The sequence below is a fragment of the Phyllobates terribilis genome, unplaced genomic scaffold (genome assembly GCF_046119375.1).
Source record: "Phyllobates terribilis strain yellow unplaced genomic scaffold, ASM4611937v1 Scaffold_11__3_contigs__length_659146591, whole genome shotgun sequence".
Taxonomy (NCBI): Eukaryota; Metazoa; Chordata; class Amphibia; order Anura; family Dendrobatidae; genus Phyllobates; species Phyllobates terribilis.
The window spans coordinates 78,348,790-78,359,707 of NW_027362771.1; the positions used below are offsets into that span (position 1 = coordinate 78,348,790).

At 43.1% G+C, this 10,918-nt stretch overlaps 1 long non-coding RNA gene across 1 annotated transcript; it reads left to right on the forward strand.

Moving 5' to 3' along the window:
- Positions 1–1,759: 1,759 nt before the first annotated feature.
- On the forward strand, positions 1,760–8,389 carry LOC141164992 (uncharacterized). The gene is made up of 3 exons (XR_012251018.1): positions 1,760–2,084; positions 4,525–4,575; positions 7,829–8,389. It is a non-coding gene; the product is annotated as an uncharacterized lncRNA (long non-coding RNA).
- The last annotated feature ends 2,529 nt before the right edge of the window (positions 8,390–10,918 follow it).

The window sequence follows — 10,918 nt, forward strand, 5'->3', positions numbered from 1 at the left end:
GTGCCACAGGCTGATCGCCTCCATTCCATGCCACGCCACATTGATGCAGTAATTGATACAAAAGGAGCCCCGAACCAAGTATTGAGTGCATTTACTGAACATACATTTCAGTAGGCCAACATTTCAAATTTTAAAAACATTTCTCAAACTGTTGTTATAAAGTATTCTAATTTACTGAGAAAATGACTTTTGTGTTTTCATTGGCTGTAAGCCATAATCATCAACATTAACAGAAATAAACACTTGAAATAGATCACTCTGTAATGACTCTATATATTATATGAGTTTCACTTTTTGTATTGAAGAATTGAAATAAATTAACTTTTTCATGATATTCTAATTTTGTGAGAAGCACCTGTATGTTCTCCCTATGTGTGAGTATCTTCTCGGTACTCTTGTTTCTTCCCACACTCCATAGACATACTGATAGGGTTTTAGATTGTGAGCCCCAGTGGGGACAGTGATGATATCTGTAAAGCGTTGTGGAATTAATGGTGCTATATATGCAAGTAAAATAAATAAATAATAAATAAATAAAAGAGCTAACCACTCTATGTAAGCCATGTGTTCTGTTAGGCTGTGTGCCCACGATGCAGATTTAATGCGTTTCCACGGCGACATTTCCGCCGCGGAAACGCATTACAAGATGTCTGCCATGTTTCCCAATGATAATCCGCTTGTGCACATGCTGTGGAAATTTCCGCAGCGGATTATCATTGCGGAATAATCCGCAGCACAACCAATTTGGGCTTGATTTCACCGCGAAATCGCGCCCATTGACTTGCATTGAACCACATAATATCCTCATGTATACATATATACATGCAGATATTATGCGGTTCAATGTGCGGATGGTACCCGGGTTGGGAGAAGAGGAGACTCTCATCCGACCCGGGTACCATCATACCTGCAAGGTAAAAAAAGAATTATAAAGTTAAAAAATAAAAAAAAAATATTTATACTCACCTCTCCGGCGGCCCCCGGTCTCCTCCCGGCAGCGATCCTCTCTCCTCGGTGGCCCGCGGTGTACTGGCAGGATCTGCAGTGATGTCATTTAGTCAGCTGATGGTCACGCGACCATCAGCTGACCATTGATGTCAGCGGTCGCGTGACCATCAGCTGACTAAATGACGTCACCGCAGGTCCTGCCAGTACACCGCAGACCACCGAGGAGAGAGGATTGCCGCTGGGAGGAGACCGGGGGCCGCCGGAGAGGTGAGTATAAAGTTTTTTTTTCTTTTTACTTTTAAATTATTTTTATTTACACTAGATGCACGATTTGAAGCAGAAATCTTCTCATAATTTGGTCACACAATATAAATTCATGCCAGTTGCATGGATTTATATTGTGTGACCATCTTGTCATGCCTTTTTCCAAGTGATGCTCAAAATTGCTTGGAAAACCGCTTAAAAAAAACGCATGCATAAGCGCATGTAAAAATGCTTGAAAAACGCTGAAAAAACGCATGTAAAATCCGCATGCGTTTTTTTCTGCCAAGGAGATGCAGAAATGCTCAGGAAATTTCTGCTTCAAATCTGCATCGTGGGCACATACCATTACCCTGTACCTTGGAGTTTTATTACTAGTTATCTCAACTGGCAATGATCTCAGCAAACTCCTGTTTGTTCTTCAGTCTGCATTTACTTCCTGGCTCAGACCTGCCACTAATCTTTCAATTGCTGTAAGCATAGCAAACTCATGTCTGGACTTGTTCACATTACAAATGTTTTTGCATCAGAGTGTATATTCTTTACAATCAAGCTTACTTGTTCACCACTGCTGGCAGTGGTTATCCATTAGTTTGCTGATTAACCCTTTATTTTTTGGAAGTAAAACTGAATGATAGGACTTGTTCACATTGCAAACGGTGCCATTTGTCTTGAACTGTCTATTTATCTTCAGTTCCTGAGTGTGTGTGTCACTCTTGGCTTTGTGTCTTCTGGTGTGCCCAGCTTCGCTTGTCTACCTGATGTCCTGGTCCTTGCTGTTTTATGAACCATCCAGCAAGTCTTGCCTTCTGTACCAGCATGTTCAGTTCATATTGTTCTCCTTGACCTTCATCTTAGAGAATCCAACTGATCAGGTGAGTCTTAACAATTTGTTTATTCTGCCCTTAAGTATACAGTTTCTTACTAAGTCTAAAATGTGGCAACCAGAATGAATGATTTGACCAATGTTTGATCTGCAATGATATAGTATGTAAAACTTGTAATAATACATTTTCAATAAAGGCTTTGAGGTAGTGATGAGCAGATCTAATAAAATTCTAATTTGTTTGCTCGAGCAGATTGTAACAGGAAATTAACAGCAAATAATTTAATGTCTCTTATTATTCTCTGGGGTCTCTGTAGACCCCAGAACATTCTAAAAATAAGATGTAAAAACTAAAAAATGCCTATATTCATCTGTACCACTTCCTTCTTTGCCCACTTCCGCTACAGTCCTCTGTGCATCTGTTGTGTCATTTCTCTACCCTGGTGATCACTCTAGGCTGGGGCTTTCCACCTTGACTAGGACCCAGAGATAACTATGCATGCGCAGTGACCTTCTGTGCCTGGAGTCTGGTGTTCACTCTAGGCCGGGACTTATGGCCGCAAGTAGGCCCTGGAGCATGCACAATGAACTCCAGAGCCTGTTCACAGCCAAAAAACTTGATCCAGAGTGCACACCAGGCCGATGATGCAGGACCGGTAAGGAGTTAGGGAGCAGTGGCGTCGACCAGAGAGATTAGTGGCTGGCAAAAGGTTAAATAGAAAAAAATATATATACTCACCTCACCACTTATAAATCTGGCCACGATCTCGGACAAGGGAGCAGATCACAGAGAAAAGTAACCTATAACTCTCTGACAGGAGGCCAGCAACAGGCAGGGAACGAGAGAGGCCAGAGAGCAGTAAGTGCAGGTCAAGCCCCCTGCACTTGCGTCTCATTATCATAAAAATTCACTAATGGATTTCTATAAAAAAAGAGACACAGACATATAAAACAAAGGTATAGATGTAATTAAAATTACAGGGACTTTTATTTTGTTAGTTTGGGGTATAAAAACATGCTGACAGGCTCCCTTTAAATGCATCTTTGCTTCGCTGTAGGTTATTCCTGATTGCTCACCTAACAGTTCCCTAGATGTATTGCTTATTCCCAGGACTCATCTTAATTTCAGCAGCTACATGTACAACTTCACATGATTGACAGAGATCAATGTGGAAAAGAGCTTTATAGTTATTTGTAATGCCAAATCATATAAATAGTTTACTCAGGATTGTCAGGTTGGTGGTTTTCCAGCCAAGGAGGCTTTTTTTCTGTGAGCTTTTCAAAGAAGCCTGCAAAGCCCTGCCCCCAGCCACCAAAGATCTAAAATTGCCAATCAAAGCTTTCTGAAGGTTTTTGAAATACTTCTCCCCCGTGCTGCTGAGTTTTGATGATCCATTTGGCATTTGGGACATAAAATAAACAGATTAAACCTGTTATATTCTAAATCTATAATAAAAGCAGGCAGCAGGTGGCAGCATCATCTGCAGAGAGAAATAAACTCTACTAGATACACCGTACTTCTTTCAGTTTACATAGATTTCACCCCGCTACACAAATTTAGGGTATAGGTGTAGAGTTATGCTTAGGACTATTAGTGTTAGGGGTAGTCATATGCAATCAGTGTATTTCAGAGCATATAAACTGTGGCATTAGCTTAAAATCACAAATTGCCACAGTTTAGAAGAGAGCAGACAATTGACTAGTGTCTTCTACTAATTTTTTTCGTATTTTGATGATCTATGGCATCATGGTTTACAACATTGGTGTTTTAAAGAGTAACTATACTGTCAAAAAAACTTTTCAAATAAGCTGTCCTCTGTTTGCATATGAGGAATAACATGATTTCTGGCCATTGTATGACTTGTATCCTGAATGTATACTTGTTTTCCTCTGTTAGCTCTTTATTTACAATTGACTCTGAGCTGGTGGGAGCAGATCAGCCGCTGTGATTTTCCCAATACACAGCACAGTACACAAAGAGACATTCCTGCTCTGCATTCATTTTTTAGCCCACAGAGACAGGCAGCAGCAGTACTGAGGATATTATACTGCAGTACTGAGCTGTCTGAATGTGAATCAGCTCTGTGGTGAGGTAAAAGGCTTGTTAGAAAGCTTACCTCGATCTTTCTATTTCTCCTTCTGCCTGTTTCCGCTCCCTGCTCCACATTTCTCCTTCCATCTCCTCTCTCCAAAGTGTATATTGGGCTGTGTCCTGGCAGGCCTAGTTGAGCTGTTTTTTTCAGAGTTTATAACAAGTTTAAGAGGTGAGAGGGGAGAGGGAAGTGATTTCTCTGATAAGAAATAAAACAAAGGTTTTTTTTTCTTATATTCACCTGTCGTACTGATTTAGGCAAAGGTTGTTGTGAGTACAGTCTAATTTTCATCATGTATCTCCTGTATTCTTCTAAGTGCATATCGTAAAAACATATCCTTAGCCCCTGACACCGATCTCTCAAAATTCATTCTATTATATCTATCTGTATCAACAGCCATAGTGCAAGCATAGATCACATCAGAAGCTCCTGTGCCGTTTCATAGAGGTAAGCCATGCCAATACTTTGGAAGCCTTTGAGTGTGCACAGGTAGGCTGAATTCCTCATTTTAATGGTGTGGGTGACTGAAGTTCTGAAAACATGTGCAGGTGATTTCTCTTTTAGGTTTTGATTAACCTGGCTGGTGCAACATCTTCTGTGCATTACGCTACAGTGACCATACTAAGCCAGCCTGGCTAATCAAAAGTCATACCAAGGATCTTGAAAGGTAAGAGATTACGGAGCCTTCCTTATGGTGGCCAGAGTCTATTGACCTACCTAATGGACCAGTGTCCCACAAATCAATCTGCCCATCTCTAGTTAGTATCTATCAAAAGTGTCCCAAGGAAAGATCAGTGATAGATTTTTATGCTCCAAAGGTGTATTAATATTCATAGAGAAAAAAACACAAAATTTGAGCTTGGTTTAAAATAGTATACATGCAGCATATAAATGCATGTTTCACAATGGCCATGAATCAGAAAAACCTACAAGAAGCAAAATGAAAATAATCCCTGCTGTAAATAAATAAAAAGCAAGTGCATTTAAATAAAATAGGGTTCTTAGTAACACTGCTTTTGATCAAAAATAGTATGAAAGCTATCCCACCAGCGACAAAGTGAACCCGTTCGGGATAGAATCTACTCTGTCTAATATTAAAAACCTTACCATGTGTCAAAGTTGATCTCTTGTGAATAAGGGCAGACTGAGGCCCTGGTCCCAAACTAGGAACACCAGCTAAGGTAAGCTTTTTAAATGTGTTGTCCAGCTCTAGGCATGGAGGCCACACCCAGGTTTGCCCAGAATGCAAAATATACAAAGAAAAAAACACAAAATTTGAGCTTGGTTTAAAATAGTATACACGCAGCATATAAATGCATGTTTCACAATGGCCATGAATCAGAAAAACATACAAGAAGCAAAATGAAAATAAACCCTGCAGTGTTACTAAGAACCCTGCTTTTTATTTTTTTACAGCAGGGTTTATTTTCAAAAACACAACACATTTAAAAAGCTTCCCTTGGCTGGTGTTCCTAGTTGGGGACCGGGGCCTCAGTCTGTCCTTATTCACACGGAGGTCAACTTTGACACATGGTAAGGTTTTTAATATTAGACAGTGTAGGTTCTATCCCGAACGAGTTCACCTTGTCGCTGGTGGGATAGCTTTCATACTATTTTTGATCAAAAACAGTGTTACTAAGAACCCTATTTTATTTAAATGCACTTGCTTTTTATTTATTTACAGCAGAGTTTATTTTCATTTTGCTTCTTGTAGGTTTTTCTAATATTCATAGAGAGTAGAGGTTAGCCATCTAGTCCAATCCCACAAATGAGCCATGAGTTGAATGACTTGCTTTCTGATAGAAAAGGTGGGGTATACACAGGCCATACTGTGCATGGGACTGTGTAGCTGCATACAGCAAAATATTAAGCAGTTAGTTTTGACTTTTGGCTAATCAGCAACTGCATACTACTGTGTAAATACATATATACAGGTGCTTCTCACAAAATTAGAATATCATCAAAATGTTAATTTATCTCAGTTCTTCAATACGAAAAGTGAAACTCATATATTATATAATCATTACAGAGTGATCAATTTCAAGTGTTTATTTCTGCTCATGTTGATAATTATAGCTTACAGCCAATGAAAACACAAACGTCATTATCTCAGTAAATTAGAATAATTAACAAAAAACACCTGCAAAGGCTTCCTACACATTTAAAAAGGTCCCTTAGTCTGTTTCAGAAGACTCCACAATCATGGGAAGACTGCTGACTTGACAGATGTCCAGAAGAAAGTCATTGATACACTCCATAAGGAGGGTAAGCCACAAAAGGTCATTGCTAAAGAAGCTGGCTGTTCAAATAGTGCTGTATCCAAGCATATTAATGGAAAGTTGAGTGGAAGGAAAAAGTGTGGTAGAAAAAGGTGCACAAGCAACCGGGATAACTGCAGCCTTGAAAGGATTGTTAAGAAAAGGCCACTCAAAAATTTGGGGGAGATTCACAAGGTGTGAACTGCTGCTGGAGTCATTGCTTCAAGAGCCACTACAGACGTATCCAGGACATGGGCTACAAGTGTCATATTCCTTGTGTCAAGCCACTCATGACCAATAGACAATGCCAGAAGCATCTTACCTGGGTCAAGGAGAAAAAGGTGTTGTTTTCAGATGAAAGTAAATTTTGCATTTCATTTGGAAATCAAGGTCCCAGAGTCTGGAGGAAGAGTGGAGAGGCCACAATCCAAGCTGCTTGAGGTCTAGTGTGAAGTTTCCACAATCAGTGATGGTTTGGGGAGCCATGTCATCTACTGGTGTATGTCCACTGTGTTTTTTCCAGACCAAAGTCAGCGCAGCCATCTACCAGGAAACTTTAGAGCACTTCATGCTTCCCTCTGCTGACAAGCTTTTTGAAGATGGAAATTTCATTCTCCAGCAGGACTTGGCACCTGTCCACACTGCCAAAAATACCAATACCTGGTTTAAAAACAACAGTATCACTGTGCTTGATTGGCAGCAAACTCGCCTGACCTTAACCCCATAGAGAATCTATGGGGTATTGTCAAGAGGAAGATGAGAGACACCAGACCCAACAATGCAGACGAGCTGAAGGCTGATATCAAAGCAAACTGGGCTTCCATAACACCTCAGCAGTGCCACAGGCTGATCGCCTCCATGCCACGCCGCATTGATGCAGTAATTGATGCAAAAGGAGCCCCAGCCAAGTATTGAGTGCATTTACTAAACATACATTTCAGTAGACCAACATTTCGGATTTTAAAAACATTTCTCAAGCTGTTATAAAGTATTCTAATTTACTGAGAAAAATGACTTTTGTGTTTTTATTGGCTGTAAGCCATAATCATCAACATTAACAGAAATAAACACTTGGAATAGATCACTCTGTTTGTAATGACTCTATATAATATATGAGTTTCACTTTTTGTATTGAAGAACTGAAATAAATTAACTTTTTGATGATATTCTAATTTTGCAAGAAGCACCTGTACAGTGCTCAGCATAAATGAGCACACCCTTTTTGAAAAGGAATTTTATTCAATATCTAACTGAACATAAGAACAATTTGCAAAATTTTGACACGACTGAGTTTCATAGAACATTTTTTAATTCATGACATGAAAATAAAGTTAATATAACTTTCATTACAATATTTTCAGTTTTTCTCAAATTAGTTGATGCAAAAAATAAATACATCCCACATCAAAAATTACTACATCTATTATTTTGTATGACTTCAGCAGGCTCCCTCATCAAGACTGACGTGAAAAATGCCTGTCTTGAAGAATCATGGCCACAGTCTATAGAGAGGGGAAGAGGAGGGAAGAGAAGAGTGCGATAGAGAAGAAGAATGGCAAAAACAGAGAAGATTTTTATTGTTTTATAGTGTTTATCTCACCAAATAGCTGTAATCACAACTACACTGCTTAGTACTACCCTACACGGTGCTGCTGCTTATAAACATGCTACAGAAACAGAAGAGCAGGACTCTCTCATGCCTCTGAAAACTGTATATTGGAAACAACATAGTTGCTAGTCTTCATTAGTGTTGAGCGAGCACTAAAATGCTTGGGTGCTTGAAGCTCGGGCCGAGCTCGCCGTGATACTCGGGTGCTCGACTCGAGCGACGAGCCCAATGTTAGTCTATGGGAGACCCGAGCATTTTTGCAGCGGCACCCCCGGCAGTCTGTAGAAAGCCTAAAAAGTGCCCAAAACGATAGTGACAGTGCTCAAAAGACATGGGGACAGCATGGGCATCGCCCCAGGAAGCATTTCTGACCCCCAGGTCACTGCTGTCAACAACGTGGTCAGAGGTATTAAGCCACTTTAACGGGCTTACAATAAAACGTTCAAAAACGAAACTGAAACGGTTTTCCTGTGAAATATGTTAAGGAACTTCCTTTCCAGGGTAAAGACTTGTGTATAAGGTAAAATAAATAACCAAAAACAAAAATACTCCTCCACACCTTGGGCTATGTTCACAAGCAGCATTTTTTATGTGTTTTTGCACTTTTGTATTGCTTTCAACCATGACAAATGCATTCACCGGGAAATGTCATTTTAACATTTTACAATCTTATCTGGCCATGTGCTGTGTGACACATGCATACAGTGCTGAAAAGACATGGGAACAGCATGGGGAAGACCCCTGGAAGCATCTCTGACACCCAGGTCACTGCCTAAAAGTGTGCCCATCAGAAGTGATCCTTTCCCCATCAGAAGATGCAGACTTGCAACTATCTCCGTCCAAGTCCTTGTCCCAGGGCAGTGTACCTCCCCCATTCCTTGCAATGCAAGCGCAAGTATGCAGCCTGCCACCCACCCACCCCAAGGCTGCAACACCATACTGCTAGCTTGCTTGCACTTGAAATGAGGCCTTTTAGTTTGGAGGAGGCCGAAGCTGACCACTACCTCATGGCTGCTTCGACTGCGAGGTATCCATACTGAGTCCGCAGCCGCCCGGCGGCCGGGTGTCCACGCTCGGTCCCCAGCCGCCAGGGGGCGGCCGGGTGTCCATACTCGGTCCCCAGCCACCCCTATTTATCCTTGGAACATCCCCCCACACTTTTCTTAGCCCGGCCTGCTTTAGGGCAGCATTGGACGAGCCCACCAGAGAACCAAACTCCTCCAGTGGGCCCTGGCTTCTCCATCAGGGGAGTTGAGAGTGTCAAGGTGAGGAGCATGATGATGATGATAGAAGTTAGCATCTGCTTTGTTTTCTTGGAATGCAAGCATAAGTGTGCTACCTGCCACCCACCCACCCCCAGCCTGCAATACCACACTGCTAGCTTGCTTGCACTTGAAATGGGGCCTTTTAGTTTGGAGGAGTCCGAAGCTGGCCACTACCTCATGGCTGCTTCGGCAGCGAGGTATCCATACTCATTCCCCAGCTGCCCGGCGGCCGGGTGTCCACGCTCGGTCCCCAGCCGCCAGGGGGCGGTCTGGTGTCCATACTCGGTCCCCAGCCGCCCCACGGCCGGGTGTCCACACACGGTCCCCAGCCGCCTGGGGGCGGCCGGGTGTCCATAAACGGTCCCCAGCCGCCCCTATTTCTCCTTGGAACATCCCCCCACACTTTTCTTAGCCCTGCCTGCTTTAGTGCAGCATTGGACGAGCCCATCAGAGAACCAGACTCCTCCGGTGGGCCCTGGCTTCTCCATCAGGGGAGTTGAAAGTGCCAAGGTGAGGAGCATGATGATGATGATAGAAGTTGTAACATACCTGGCGGTGTCCTTGCATAGTGGTCCATCTCCCACTGTGCAAGAGCGCGCACTTCATCTCCAGTCCAGTTTGCTAGCCTGGCTTCCCTCCATGCTGTCTATTTGCCTCTGTGTCTGCTGCTTAAGGGCGGCGCCCGATCACTTCCTGCTTTTTGTACCTGCTGCAGACACACCCCTTGTGCGTCCTCAGCCTATTGCTGTCTGCCATCTGGTATTTAACCCAGCTGCTCCAATGAATCCCGGCCTGAGCATTGTGTTCTGTCAGTTGGCCTTTGGTCACTGATATGCCAGGTCCCGTTTATGTTTCCTGCCTTCAGTATCAGTTCCCGTGTCTGAACTGTGTCCTGTCTGTATTATCTTCTAGCCTGTTGTCTTCTGCCTATCCTGGAGGCTGTATTTCCAGGCCTGTGTGAACCCGCTCCTGTATCTTGCTGCTGTGTCTGTTCTTGTCTGAATACTCTCCTAGCCTGTTTTGTTTTTCTCTATGTCCGTACTTTCCCTTTTTCTGCAGAGTCTGAACTCGTACCTAACTCCTGTTCGTTGTCACTGTACTTCCGTTTGTGAGTTTGTGGTCCACTCGCTACTTCTCTGCAAGTACCCTGTGGGTATCTGGTTCTGCCTTTCCCTTCTAGTCTGTTCCGTGTGTACAGAGCTCTGTCCACTGCGTCTGCGGTTTTCGCTTTGCTCAGCTCTGTCCACCGCGTCTGCGGTTTTCGCTTTGCTCAGCTCTGTCCACCACGTCTGCGGTTTTCGCTTTGCTCAGCTCTGTCCACCGCGTCTGCGGTTTTCGCTTTGCTCAGCTCTGTCCACAGCGTCTGCGGTTTTCGCTTTGCTCAGCTCTGTCAACCGCGTCTGCAGTTTTCGCTTTGCTCAGCTCTGTCCACCGCGTCTGCGGTTTTCGCTTTGCTCAGCTCTGTCCACCGCGTCTGCGGTTTTCGCTTTGCTCAGCTCTGTCCACTGCGTTTGCGGTTTTCGCTTTGCTCAGCTCTGTCCACCGCGTTTGCGGTTTTCGCTTTGCTCAGCTCTGTCCACCGCGTCTGCGGTTTTCACTTTGCTCAGCTCTGTCCACCGCGTCTGCGGTTTTCGCTTTGCTCAGCTCTGTCCACCGCG